We start from the raw sequence: 15962 nt of genomic DNA, 5'->3' as shown, positions 1-15962 counted from the left end.
TGTTAACATTTTCTAATTTACCCATAGTGTGGTTTGTATTTGTTTTCTTAGTTATTATTATTATGTATTTACAACTAGCTATGTCTCCGACTTCGTCTGCATGGAATAGTGGTCTTGGAGTTAATCTAACCCAAAAAATCAAAGAAAAATGTTTCATAGTTGTAGCACAGATAACATAATATGTTGTAGCTTCAAAAATGACGAATTTCCATACAAACTTTGAAAGTTCATTACATTTTACCCTCTTAAGAATTTTTTTTTTCAATCTTTCAATGTCTTATTTATTAATATTTAATGAACAGCCCTAAAAAATAAGTATCAAGCTTTTAGGTTTAAAATGACGATATTTCCATACAACATTTCATGTACCCTTTCAACCCTTTACAATCCTTTTTCGCATTAAAAAGTAGCTGATGTCCATTTTTAGGGATTAGACTATCTGTGTATTAGATTTTATTTAAATCGGATCAGTAGTTTTAGCGTGAAAGCGCGACAGATCGACGGACAGACAGATTTACTTTCGCTATAATAATATTAGTAAGATTACTGTGTGTGTTTTTAACTGCGTGTCCCCGAGTTTTTGTTATTTATTTAGCTTGATTAACAATTGTTACAATCATACGAATTATTTATTCACATAGGCAGAGTTACTTTCGCATTTATAATACATATATATTAGTAAGTATTATAATTTGTATACGACTACATAGTATTATATTCCCTGAAAATATTAAAGAGAAAAATTCAATCTCTGGAGGTAAGGCACGTGCGCTGTTCTAGGACGCTTGTAGCAAGCAAACAATTAGGTACGCCAGGACTATATATAAATTGGTTGTGGCCGGCCGCGCCACTCAGTTCACTGTTAAACCGTATAAGTGCCGATGCACTTGCATTAAAAAGATATTTCAAATATCGAACGCGCGTTTTCCCGCGAAATAGTTGCAACAGTGAAAGAAAGTACAGGATTCTCTGTGTTTGTGTTTAATCTGTGGTGTAGTGGATATCAAAGAAGTGTAAGTACAAACATTAGATTTTTAAAAATACGTATTTATACATTTATAAATTACAAAAATATATATTCTATTTTTAAAATATATTCAATTAATTTCTTTTCATAATTTCTCAGCAGCATTTATTTATTTTAATATTGGAGGCATATTAACAATCACAAAAATAAAGCAATCATTGTAATCTAACGAATTACATTGAATGGTAAATTGCTTGGATATTCGTTATTTTAATTTGTGACAATTTAGCATCCTTTTGCTATAAAAGTATATATGTTGTAGAAATAATTATACGTAAATATCTATAGTATAAACAATTATAATATAAAATATTTGAAATTAACATAAAATTTAACGAAATTAGATAATACCAAAATAATGAAATTTTACGTTATATTTAAAATTGACGCTGTTTAATTGATTCTTAAATAATAAATATATTTATTATTTAATGAAATTGGTATTATTTAATAATGTAATGTGAATTGCTTAAATATTTTATACCTTCATAACACAAAATATTATATATATATGTGGCCAAGTAATGTTAATAATATTTATTAAACCCTAAACATGAATTAATATGTTTATTTTATATTTTCTAATTTCGTTGCTTTATTATTCAAATTACTTAACTTTTTTATATGTATTATGTAATAAGTTGGTAGTAGATATTATTTCAATTTTAGGTATATACCTAAAAATGAAATCTTCGAAAAAGTATTTAAAATTTCAATATAAAATATAAAAGTAAACTTACATCGTTATGATATTATAAAAAGCTATGTAAATTGTAATTAAAGTTATATATTATATTGTAAAAAGCATCAACAATATCGATTTACAATTGCAGATATCGTAACTAATAAAAATAGTTCCTCCAACTTTGAAGTCGGTTGAAATCTCAATACGTAGGTACCTATTTTTATCATCTTTATTTATATCGCGTGGTTGCGCCGGTAAATTGCATAATAAGAGATATTTTAATTATTCATGATTAATATATAATGGATTTGTGTGTGTTTTGTATGATTGTACTCAAGACACACACAAATTCATTCATTTCACGCAAAAACTACTGAACCGATTTTGATGAAACTTTACAGTCATATAGCTTGTGCATCAGAATAACATCAGGCTATATATTTCACGCGGGTGAAACCGCGGGCACAACTATACACATATAGTACATATATGTTTTTATATATGAATTTGAATTTTATGATTGACATATTCAAATAATCATTAAAAAATGTTAACGCCACTTTAAGCCATTCATCACACGGGGTTTTTGTATTACTATGAGCCCGTATGGGTTTTGCCCATTCTCAGCAACGGTAGACGTGGTACTAGGAAATGAGAAGGCGAAACGACCAAATGACTCATTATTTGTTATCAAACATACCGAGGGTCACTAAAGTACATTAATATATTTTTATGTAAATAGTAATGATGTTTTTAAGAACTTTAATCTTTATTTATGCTGGTAAATACTAGTTGTGCCCGCGACTTCGTGTCTGTATTCGTTAAGCCTTCCTATATTGATGGTACCAATGGTACTAATGAAAAGACAATTTTTACATAATATAAAACTAAGTGGCTGCCGTTATTCGATTATATCTTTTAAATTATTTTTGCCACGCCCAACCACATTGCGGAAAGACGTTCCAGCAATAGTATTTCCAAACCGATACGATATGGAAATCTTCAAGAAAACAGCTTATTCTTTTTAAAAGGCCGACAATGTAGGTACTTGCAATTCCCCTGGGTTGCGGGTGCTCATGGGCGGCGGTAAACACTTACCATCAGATGAGCCGCATGCTCGTTTCGTCCTTGTGTTATAAAAAAAACATAACGAAGTTATTGCTCTTTTTAAGAATAGATAGAGTGATTCAAAAGGAAGGTTTATGTGTATAATACGAGCACACACGTGTTAGAAGCCGAGAAAATCAAATATTTGTAATGCATTCGTCCGAAGCCGGTACGGGTCACCAGTAATATTTAAAACATCTTTATGATACCATCTATTATTTTATTATTATACAAAAATAAAAAGAAAACTTCAGACCAACAGAAAAAATTGTTATTTCAGCGCGGGGGGGATAATTTACGTCTTTTAAACCGACTCCAAAAAAGGAGGACGAGGTTCTCAATTCGACTGTATTTTTATAAATTAATTTGAAAAAAATATTTTGAATGTTCAATTTATTTACATCAGTCTTAAATGTACAGAAGTTATTGTGTTAGAGGCATAGTTTAAACAGCTCTGTTTTTTGTTCTCACAGCCCTAAAATATTTAATTGTCAAGTGTAATAGAACCTTGAAAACCCGCCCCGAGTCTCCCCGAGCGGTGTACGAGATAACTTGTGCCAAGATCAAGGTTGGTCAATGTCATATAACTCGTAGTTGTCGATTGAAACTTTTCAAATTTAAATTCTGTATTCGTGAAATACAGATAACAAAGGTCTTAGAATAAATAACATGGTTTCACTGTCTTCTGCAATTACTTCTGCAATTAATTATTAATTATTGCGTAAAAAAACGTGATTTAATTTTCAATATATATTATTAAAGGAATAAATTATATTTTATGCAATAATCCTTATTATATGATTATATAATTTACTAGCTACTCGAACCGGCTTCGCCCGAGTATGTATTATATTGTATTATATTATATTATATTATATTATAATGTATTATAAATATAAACGTTCCTCTTGAATCACCCTATCTATTAAAAGAAAACAAAAAAAAATCTTCAAACTACGTTAAAAAAATAAAAATAAAACAGCTTCATTTTGAAGTAGCTTCGTTGAGTAGTTTTATAGATTTAAGCATACATAGGGATGGACAGACAGCGACAGCGACTTTGTTTTATACTATGTAATGATTAGTCGATAAATGGTAACGTATGTAGTAAGGTAAAATATTGATTCGTAGACAAAGTTATTGTACACAACTGTGTACAATAACTTTGTCTACGAATACGTACACAGTTAGCTTTGACAATTTTAGCTCAGATGTAAAGTCCCGTTTTCCACTGAATTCTATAAGTGCGTAACTCAATTCGATAGTTGTCGTATATATTGTTTGTTTATGACGCAAACTATATATTTTTGTGGACTTATATGACGTCAATTTTGCTCTAATTTTAATGAGTCAATTTGCAATGGATGCTGAGGTTTATTCCCTTATTTTATTATTATGATTTATTTTGAGAATGTAGATAATTTTGTTTATGTAATTAGAATAGTAAATAAAGTGACAGCCCACCTGATCGAAAGTAACAATCGTATATACAAGTCTAGACTCTACATACATTTTAGACTAGCTGTTATCGGCGACATCGTCCGCGTGGAATTTAACTTCCAACGTTTAAATTTATGTTTATCTGAAATTTATATTTTACTAGCTGACCCCGAAACGTTGAAGTGCTATATAAATTAAATTTGCTTTTAAAAAATAAGGGTTGGTGATAGAAGGGTGAAAATTTAAGGTTGTTTATTATATATATTTTTAAATGCTAAATCATAATAAAATAAACCTAAAGTAGTATGTCGGGATGATAAAAAAAAATAGAGTTGGACAAAACTTATCTTAGGAGTAAAAATAAATAGTACCGGATTCTCAGACATACATAATATGAATATAAAATTTCATAAAAATCAGTAAATCTATTTCGGAGGAGTATGGTAACTAACGTTGTGACACGAGAATTTTATATATAAGAAGATAAATCGACGCATTATGATTTTTTAAAGATTTTCATTGTCATTTTTTGTCGATACTGGGAACTTGAATTGCCTTGATTTGTAGGTCACGATCAGCACTCCGAACTCAACATTATTAGTTATAAATATTTAATTGGCCGGCGCATTATATATTCATAAATAGTGATACAGAATCGCTTCTGACTGTGACCTACAAAATCAAGGCGATTTTCAGGGCATTTCAAGGTGTTTTCTTACAGAATTTAGAGTAAAAGATACTGTTTTAATTGTACAATTATATTTGACCGCAAAATTTTACTTAATTTTATAGTGAGATATAGAGAGCTCAGAATAAAAATAAAGAAAACTATTAGAATACTCCAAATATAATATACATATTATTACATATATCGCAAGGAAGGGAATTGTTAGTATGTGTACTAATAACCCCATTGCAAACAATGTACTATGTTTGCAATGGGGTTATTAGTACACATACAGGTAGTCTTCCACGTAGTTTCCCCTGGAAACTATAATATGCTTAAATTAGCGATTAATGTACGCACAGACTCTAAAAGTTACAGACAAAAAAGTCTCGATCTAAGAATTATTCTTATAAATAATTTCTTATATATTTTGTAATAATGTTTTTTTACCTTCCTATTGTATCGAGACTTCGTCCGAGAAAGCGAAAAATTCATTGATAGCAATAAAAAGGTACTTAAAACTTTCTCCAACCCCAATATTAAGTAAGTTAAATGTAAAATTTTATGATCTTTATTGATGCCTCAAAGCTCACTTACATACTATACATATAAATAAAATTGGAGTGTCTGTTTGTAATATTGTAATAACCGTTTTTTACCACACGCATATGAATATAAATACGGTACATACATTTTTTGTCTGTCCGTCTGTCTGTTTGTACCGGCTAATCTCTGAAATGGCTGGACCGATTTTGGCGGGACTTTTATTGGCAGGTAGCTGATGTAATGAGGAGTAACTTAGGCTACTTTTATTTTAGAAAAATAAAGTTAAATTCCACGCGGACGAAGTCGCGCTTACAGCTAGTTCACTATATATTTCGACATAATCTTGACAGTCTTCTTTAAACACATGTTGGACATGTTTTTACCTATTCAGTGATAATATTAATATGTACTTACTTATTATGTATTGTCCTGACTAAGATTAATAGGGCTGCTCAGGTATATTCATTAGTTACGTGATGATAAAATAAACATATCTATTCAATTAGTCATACATAATTTTACTACAAAAATACGACGTATTATATACATTCATTGGTACTATATATTGATGATGGATTAAAACAGAAAATTACTTAAACATAAAACAGAAACAGAAATATTCTTTATTCAAATAGACTCAATATAAGCACTTTTGAATAGTCATATTTTTTTTATTCTACCACTAATTCGGAAACGAGACTCATCACAAGAAGAACAAAATTAAAACGAGTATTTTTTGCATTTTTTTTTAATTTAAAATACTATCTAAGCATTTTTATTATTTAAAATTAAAAAGCTTACATGAAGATAGTAAGTTATAATTACACTAATAACAATAGGTAAGTTTCATAAGTAGCATTTAATAAAAAAACATTACGAGTACGTCAAACGTTATGGGGTCAACATTATGTGACAAGGGGTGGAAGGTCCAAAGTTTACTAACGTCACATTGTAGAACCTAATGTTCGTATAACACAGTAATCATTTATGAAGAACATTTTAATGAAAAATTATTTCCATATTATTTAATAAAGTCTCAAAATATGATTACACCCCCCTCCCTAGCGGTCTTGATATGTGATCACATTTAAAAACGACGAGGAAGGAATAAAAAAAAATAATGTAATGTATTTTTTTATTAACCTCTTTTCGGTTACTTTATCATTACATAGTATAAAACAAAGTCGCTGTCGCTGTCCGTCCCTATGTATACTTAAATCTTTAGAACTACGCAACGGATTTTGAAGCGGTTTTTTTTTAATAGATAGAGTGACTGAAGGGGAAGATTTATATGTATAATACATGTACACCCGTGCGAAGCCGGGGCGAGTAGCTAGTATTTAATGGGAGGAAATGAACACACCTATAAGTCCGTATGTTCATAAACCTCTATTAAAAAATGCTTGTTTACAATTACGTATGTGCGTTATATATACGCATATATAAAGTTTTCCATATTATTCTTTACATATCATTATTATAACCGGTTGTGTAAGGGATAAATAATTCAATCACTTATTGAACTATGTATATTGGTACTTAGGTTGATAGATGGCCCGTATGCTTATTTGCCACCATCGTAGTATAAAAAAAACTTAGGTAAATAGTTATGAAATACCAATCACTCGTCTAACTAGTTTGAAGAGAAGATATTTAGTTTTTAAAAGACTTTTTTATCTTGCATTACAACCTTGGCCTTTAATTACAAATTAAGTCCTTGGGAACTGATGACCCCATGGCTATCAAGTCGACCTGATAGAATACATCACCAATTCTTAAAATACACGCGTTTTCCCTATACAAACCATACAGTTTGCTTCCTGGTGAAATTGTCACGATAGGCTACCAGATATAAGCATACTCCATTTTTGCCTCACCAGCATATACCATTAGCACTTTATGGTGAATACCTTCACACTTTTACATTAAAAAAAAAATTAAGATGAAGGAGAATGCATTACATCTAATGGAGAATATCTCCATTGTTTTCTGTTAATATAAATAAAACTCACAAAGTTATATCTTTACATAGTATAAAACAGTGCCCCCGCTGTCTGTTCCCTTATATCTTTAAAATTACGCAACGGATCTTAATGCAGTTTTCAGCAATATATAGAGTGATTTAAGAGGAAGGTTTATATGTATAATACATGCGTGTTATAATATAGAACAAGCCGAGAAATTCATAGATTTGTAACGCATAAGTGCGTAGTCATCACTAGTTTAGTTAGGTATAAATGTAATCCTTACTAATATTATAAATGCGAAAGTAACTCTGTCTGTCTGTCTGTCTGTCTGTCTGTCTGTCTCGCTTTCACGCCAAAACTACTGAACCGATTTAAATGAAATTTAGTACGCAGATAGTCTAGACGCCGAGGATGGACATAGGCTACTTTTTAATGCGAAAAAAGGGTTGTAAGGGGTTCAAAATGTAAATACAAGGTTATCTTTATGCGGTTGAATCCTTATTCGTCATATTTTCATTTCACTAGCTAACAACCAATCAACACATCGCGTGCGTTTGCGCCATTCGCCATCTTTTCATTTCACTAGCTAACAACCAATCAACACATCGCGTGCGTTTGCGCCAATAAGGTATCCATCACAGAGAACAAAACCACAGATAACATAATGTAAAACGAAAGATCTTGCCGGAAACATGACGTTGACGTTTAGTGAAAATATTGTTTTTGACACTTTTTTATGATAAAATCGTATATCGTGTGTATGTGTTTTTTCTTTAAACCTGAAATTGGCCGATTGCGAGACAAATTTGGCGATTTTTTTTATCAATTTGTTTTACGGCTCTGGATACAAGCCCAGTTTAGCCCAACTTAAAGTTTTACAATATAAATTACAAAAATTAAAGTCAATATCCAATGTTAAATAATAATAAATGTCAAATGTTGTTTCCCTGTTCTGAACAACTTAAAAAAAAACTATTAAGTTTTCTTTTTAAGTTGTTCAGTACAATCACAATTTCTTCAAATTTTATTATTTACATTTTTTAAAGAATGTTGTGGTGTGGCACTATCCGAAATTAAATTATTTACCCATTTTTGTAGATTATACAGAAATAATGTGTGGGTGTTTATTTAAAAAGCATTAACACAAAATTAATAAAGTATAGGTATTAATAAATATATGGTTGTTGTATCAAAATAGAATTTTCTTATTTTTCACTAAAATAAAAACTAACTGTCTTTTTTATAAAATAAATGACCTTTTCATTATGCCATATATTATGGAACTATTTAAATTATTTAGCTGATTGTAAGAAACAAAATGTTGGTTTGTAGATTAATACTGTAAAATTATTATTTGTACGGAAACGATAAAAATATATTTTTGTGCTGCGACAAAAACTAATATTATAAATGTGAAAGTAACTCTGTCTGTCTGTCTCGCTTTCACGCCAAAACTACTAAACCGATTTGAATGAAATTTGGTATACAGATAGTCTAGACCCTGAGAACGGACATAGGCTACTTTTTAATGCGAAAAAAGGGTTGTAAGGGGTTAAAAGGGGGGATGAAAGATTGTATGGAAGAATCGTCATTTTTGAAGCTAGAAGCTTGAAACTTATTTTTGAGACTGTTGATTAAATATAAATAAAAATGACATTCATTGTTTGTAAAAAATTACCCTTAAGGGGGTAAAATAAAATAGGGGATGCAAGTTTTTATGTAAATTCGTCATTTTTGAAGCTAGAAGCTTAAACTTATTGTTGAGACTGTTGATTAAATATAAATACATATGACATTCATTGTTTGTAAAAAAATTACCCTTAAGGGGCTAAAATAAAATAGGGGATGCAAGTTTTTATGTAAACACGTCATTTTTGAAGCTAGAAACTTGAATCTTATTGTTGAGACTGTTGATTAAATATAAATACTTATGACATTCATTGTTTGTAAAAACAAATACCCTTAAGGGGTTAAAATAGGAGATGCAAGTTTTTATGTAAAATCGTCATTTTTGAAGCTAGAAGCTTGAAACTTATTTTTGAGGCTGTTGATTAAATATAAATAAATATGACATTCATTGTTTGTAAAAAAATTACCCTTAAGGGGGTAAAATAAAGTAGGGGATGATAGTTATTATGTAAATTCGTAATTTTTGAAACTAGAACGATGAAACTATTTTCATTGGTTCTTTTGGGATAGATTTTTAAAAACCCCACTAATGTTATAACTGTTAAAGTAACTCTGTTTGTCTTTCTGTCAGTCTTACGCTCCAAAACAAAATAAAAATTTAAATGAAATTTGGTACACAGTTAGTTTACACCCGGACAAAGAATATAGGCTACTTTTGAATGTGAAAAAAGGATTGTAAGGGGGTTGCAATGGTAGGCTGTATGGAAGAATCGTCATTTTTTAAAACTAGAAGTTTGAGACTCATTTTTAGGCTGTTGTTTAAATATCAATAAATATGATATTCAATGTTTGTAAAATGTTTACTCTTAGGGGGAGGGGGGGTAGTAAAATAAAATAGAGAATGACAGTTATTGTGGAAATTTGCTGTTTGTGTGGTTGTGGAAGCTAGAACGATTAAACTTTTTTCTTTGTCTTTTTAGGGTTAGTTTATTAAATACCTTACTGATATTATAAATGTGAAAGTAACTTTATCTGTTTGTCTCGCTTACACGCCAAAAATACTGAACCGATTTAAATTGAAATTTGAAACAGACATAGATTGACTAGATCCTGAGAAAGGACATAGGTTACTTTTTAATGTGAAAAAGGGTTGCAAGAGGATTAAAAGGGTAGATCCAAGGTTATATAGATGTATCGTCATATTTAAAGCTAGAAGTTTGAAATTTATTTTTTAGCCTATTGATTAAATATTTATTTTTACTTTTTATCATTTTTGAAGCTAAAACGATGAAACTTATTTATTTGACTTATATTGTGTTAATTGAGTTAAATATTTTTTCATTATTTACGCGGACGAAGTCGCGGGTACAGCTAGTAAAAAATATATGACTAAAAATATTCAAGTTTAATGTTTGTTGCTGATATTATAGTTTTTATATAAATAATTACGTTTTATAATTTGACATATTTCAAAAACAAAAGACTGAACGCAAGAATTCCCAACAATGTTACTATTATAATTTTATATTTTAATAATTATAATACATTGGTTTTTGCAATATTTGTAATATTGTATATTACTAATAATTTTTAATATAAAAGTCCGTATTTTTATATTAATATATAAACATAAATTGTTCAGATAATTAATTTCCAACTCGGTTCAGTTGTGATCTACAACCTACAATTAAAAATAAACGTGGTGTTGTTTTTTTTTTTAATTAAATATATTTCCATGTACGCATATTGTGTACAACTTGTTTTTCATTTCAATGCGATGATTTATATCAGATAAGTCAATATATGTAGGAAGTACAAAAAACTGCGTCTTGAAATATAACCACTTTATTTCGTCATGCGAATATTTTTGCTGAGTGGGCTATATATAATATGAATAAAATATAATAGAATAGATAATAATTTATTTAAATAAACTTACACTGAAGCACTTTTGAATAGTCATCAAATTTTTTTTAATCTACCGCTCATTCGGGAATCTGTCTCATCACAAGAAATATGGAAAGAGGCTTTATGCGTTTCATTTTTATTATAGTTTCATTTTTAAATAAACAATTGAAAGAGATGACAGAAAAACATAAGACGATGTAAAGACGCTTGTAATGAATAAAAACCTAGACAATTTACACAAACTGCTTCATTCTTGTGTTATGGGTACGAGACAACTGATATACATAATATATAAAACACCCAGACCAATACAAACAATCACACTTATGAATACAAATGTTTGTTTCGTGCGAGGAATCGAACCTACGACCATCGGAAGTAAAGCCCTGTGCTTAATCACTAGGTCACTGAGGTCATCATTAAATAATATATTAGTAATATAGATAATAACAATATAATTATTGTAATATTGATTATGCATACCTTTTGTTTAGATACATACTAAAGTCCTGTTCACACACATACTAGTAGATGTCTCAATAAAATAGGTGCTATTTAAAAATATTTTAACAATACTCTGTGTACTTAAATATGAGAATAGTAAAAATAGATTTTATGTTCGTCTCTATAAAGTTGAAATCTGATCAAATACTTGGTGACCCGTATTCACACAAGTTAATTGCCAAAAACCTTGCGGTGTCCATTCACTTCGGAAGCGAACATTCAAGGTTCGATATTGTTTACTTGCAATAATACACTGTACGCTTCGAATGCAGTTATCGTTTAATTACATTTAAAAAAACAACCCGCTGACCCAATGACACGTTTTGTGACCGTTATCCCTAATAATATTATTAAAGTGAAAGTAGAGATGTTTGTTACGCCTTCTCGTACTCTACTGAACCGATCATCATGAAATTTTGTACACATGTTCTTAGAGGTACTAGAATGAACGTAGGATTTGGAATTTTTAATAAAAAAAAAACAAATATTCTTATTCAATGCGAGCGAAGCTGCGGGTAAAAGCTAGTTCATAATGATAATGTAAATGCGAGACCGTGACTCTGTTAGTCTTCTCAACAAAGTGCTGATCCGATAGCAATGCAATTTGATGACATTTCATTGTATCATAAGGACGGACATATGAGGTTATCTTGTATTTCAAAATTATTATTTATTATTTCAATTATTATTAATAATAATAATAATGATAACCTTGGACCCATCCGCACTACGCCATGTAGTCCCATAGATTGTGTTTTATTTTAGTAGATGATAATGGAATGGTGCCCTAACGGTTTACGCTGGCGGAGCACCAGTGGTGGATGATAGGAAGTGCATAAATTCAGATCAGTTAGCCCACGATCATGAATAGAATAGAAAATCATTTATTCAAATAAACTTATATTGAAGCACTTTTGAATATCATCATCACATTTTTTTTACTCTACCGCTCATTCGGAAAGCCGTCTCATCACAAGAAGAACGAGCAAGAAACTTATGTGTTGCTCTTTTAACTAATTTTATTCTTACTTTACAATTTAAGTTTAAGTGAATACAAACTACCGATTAGCACTAATTCAATTAAACAATCGGATAGAAAAAATATTGAATATATAAACTGGTTAAATGATACAAATGCTGCCTGTGTTTTGCAATCGAACCCGCGACGATCGGAATTAAGGCATTGTACTAAACCGTTACACCACCGAGGTCGTCAAATTACTACCACGCACCATAGCTTAGTAAAGCTAGTACGGGTAGTATCATTTATACTCTCACTATTTTTATGGTCATGTAGTTTCAGTGTGAACAAGTCTTTAAGGTTTACCATCTCATTCATTTGACGGTGAGTGACCGGCTGTTGTGCTAAATATAAACAACCTTGATGTATTATGGGAAAATACATTTGAATGCATAAAAATACCTGCTTGTAACTGTCTAACGATTTTAATAGGTATAGGTATATAATACCGACCTAATAATGTTTTATTTTTATGTGAAAACAACTCGATAAAATTAATTAAGTTGGTCTGATATTTCATTCATAGTTGGTTTGAGAATGGAAAATTATTAAGGCTTATGATAATGGAATGGTGGACCCGCGTACGTTATCCGTAAATGCGCTGATGGGGTACCAGATCCATGCAATCGATATTGAAATTACGACGGGCTGAACTGTGGTTTAAACCCCTAGTGGTGCCCTCAGATTAAAGTCGTTTCCATCAGGCGGAAGTTGGCCTTCAGCCGCTCCATAAGTCCTTCCGCAGGTTTGGAGTACCATCTGCACTCACCCCCTACCGTCCGGTGAAGCTGCAAAGGTCAGCTGAGGCCAATAGCATTAGAATAGTCCGAAAACGGATCTGCACGACACCTCCAGACCCTAATGCCTCCAGTATACTATATACTTGCCGTTCGTAGCTCCTGGTGAAGTTCGTATGGCAAGTATGTCTGCCCAACGTGACACACAATTAACCTCGATAGCCTCCAGGGGAGATTGCATTGAGCCCGACTTTATTTAATGATATTTTTAGCATTGGGGACTAATGGACCCAGTCCACATTGCTGACGATTTATCCATTCTATTGAATTACAGGTGAGTCCTGTGTGTATAGCTGTAATATAGCTGATACGCATACGACTACTGGATTTTGACGCTGTGGCCTTTGTCAATTGTCTGTGATTTTGTATTGAGGTTACTGACCCATATGTAATAATTACCAAAACCTTGTATGTACAATACATTCACTTCAGACGTTCAAGGTTCGATACAGTTTGCAACTTTTTGTATGATCCAATTTATCCATGAAATTTAGCACCAAAAAATTTAATATAGACAAGTTTTTTTAAAAAGTATCTAGTCATGATTTGATGTAGACAGATAAAAAATATTTAAATTAGATCAAGTTACAAAATAAATTACAGATATTAAATATCTACATATATTGTTTACATTTTTACCTAACCATTGACATCAGAGAGACGAACATCTTACAACCATATAAGATTTGTAGTGGCGTTCCCTCTTCAAAATCTTGGCAAAATCTGCAAATCTTTGCGTACAGCCTATGTTTATTTCATTTGCATTGTCCATTGATCCTAGTTATGATACATACCTATATTGTTTTTACTTAATAGTCTATTAGAGTATGTCTACTCGAGTAGCTCGTTATTAGGACTTTTTAATGTATCAATCATGGCAAATGAAGCGGTATATTTGTTTGTTTTGTTTATAAAATGTATTCTACGCACTAAGAAAGTAATGCAATTTCTATTTTTAAGTTAACCGGTTTCAAGGCGTAAACAGGTGTGTGAGGTGGAAATAAAATATTACATTATTACTTACTACCTACTTCCGAATAATTAATACACATAATTGGCTCTCATGGATATTCGGGTACGACCGGAATTACAAACATGGCATTAGTAGTCAATCAATCAGAAAATTTGTTATGGTTTTCATACGCCAATACCATTTCCTAATTCCTCTTCCTTGACATGACACTACGAGTCTATCAAAGTTGGAGAAATAAATATTAAAGACATTGAAATAAAGTGACTGGCCATTAATTAATACATATTTAAAAGCCGCAATCTTGGCGGTGGAGATCTTGCTATTTTCGACGATCTTCCATCAATCTCTTTAGGTCACGATACTACTCCAACTTTTGATATGGATGTCTTGGTCTTCCGCTTCCCCTTAAATTTTTCCTACGAAAATATTATTCATAAGTTCACCGTGTCGTATCAAGTGCCCCAACATTTTCCCCCGCCTATTCTGTATTATATTTATTATCTGTGACCTTTCTTTAACCATTTGCTGTACTTCTTAATTTCTTATTGTATCTTTCCAGCTAATTCTTTCCATCCTTTACCAACACAACATTTCATTATAATATACCTAATTATAATATGTGAGATACTGGTACCTACTTAGTACACAGTTTACTTCGGTTTAAAATAATGTCCGTTAGTGTCAAATGGTTTCTGGACAAAAAGTGATAAAAATACATTATTTTTATACTAATTTGTATTATATTTAATGTTACGTATTGTTTTTGCAACGGTTGTAGGTTTTTTCTTTGCAAAACAATTTTCCAGCAAATTAACAACACTTTGACCCTGGTATTGCAGTTTACAAACGTTAACGTTTCACGCAAAAACGAATCCTTCAGACTATCCGTAATCCAAACTAATAGTTGGTCATTGTAGTAAGCCTTGATTAATAGTTTTTAATATACTACTTCCAAACAGATTCACCGAAGTAGACAATAAAGACGTCTTTATTAAATTTTTTGTTTAATATAGACGTGTTTCAACTAACAAGTGTTAATACTAACAGAAATTGTGTTCTTAGAACACAATTTCTGCATCTTTCTGCTTCACAATTTCTGTTGACGTGTGCTAAACCTCTAGACTGCCGAGGCTCTCATTATCATCATTTAATTTAATTTAACTCAATGCCCACAAACATAAAATGGGTTAATGAGTCTCAGTTAATTAAACCGCCAAGGCTTGAAGATGTGATTCGACATTTGTTTTTTGATAGAAATGATTGTTGATTGACAGAATACTGTCAACTTCTTAGCATATCAGTATATTATATACTGGATATATTTTATACTAGCTGTTCCCGCGACTTCATCCGCGTGGAATTTAACGTTATTTTTCTAAAATAAAAGTAGCCTAAGGTAACTCCCTATTACATCAGCTACCTGCCAAAAAAAGTCCCGTTAAAATCGGTCCAGCCATTTCAGAGATGCCGGAACAAACAGACCGACAGACAGACAGAATTTTTTTTTAAAAAGTGTTGTATGTATCGTATTTTTATTCATATGCATGTAGTAAAAAATGGTTATATCAATATTACAAACAGACACTCCAATTTTATTTATATGTATAGATTAGACCACTACACATATTTAGTTATGTATTATTTAGCATATTATATAATTTTGATAAAAAAAAAATACAATATTTATAGAT

At 30.8% G+C, this 15962-nt stretch overlaps 1 protein-coding gene across 1 annotated transcript in view; it reads left to right on the top strand.

The window, feature by feature from the left end:
• The first annotated feature begins 866 nt into the window (after positions 1–866).
• LOC131845582 (beta-alanyl-bioamine nonribosomal peptide synthetase ebony) overlaps positions 867–15962 on the top strand; it is a 30952-nt gene continuing 15856 nt past the window's right edge. The window contains exon 1 of the mRNA XM_059194665.1: positions 867–1013. The gene's annotated coding sequence lies outside the window, so the exon portion shown is untranslated. The remainder of the gene's footprint in view (positions 1014–15962) is intronic.

This window comes from Achroia grisella, unplaced genomic scaffold, assembly GCF_030625045.1.
Source record: "Achroia grisella isolate CSIRO2021 unplaced genomic scaffold, CSIRO_AGI_Agris_v1 utg474, whole genome shotgun sequence".
Lineage (NCBI taxonomy): Eukaryota > Metazoa > Arthropoda > Insecta > Lepidoptera > Pyralidae > Achroia > Achroia grisella.
The sequence above is the reverse complement of the archived record's forward strand: the minus strand, read 5'-3'. Positions and strand labels throughout refer to the sequence as shown.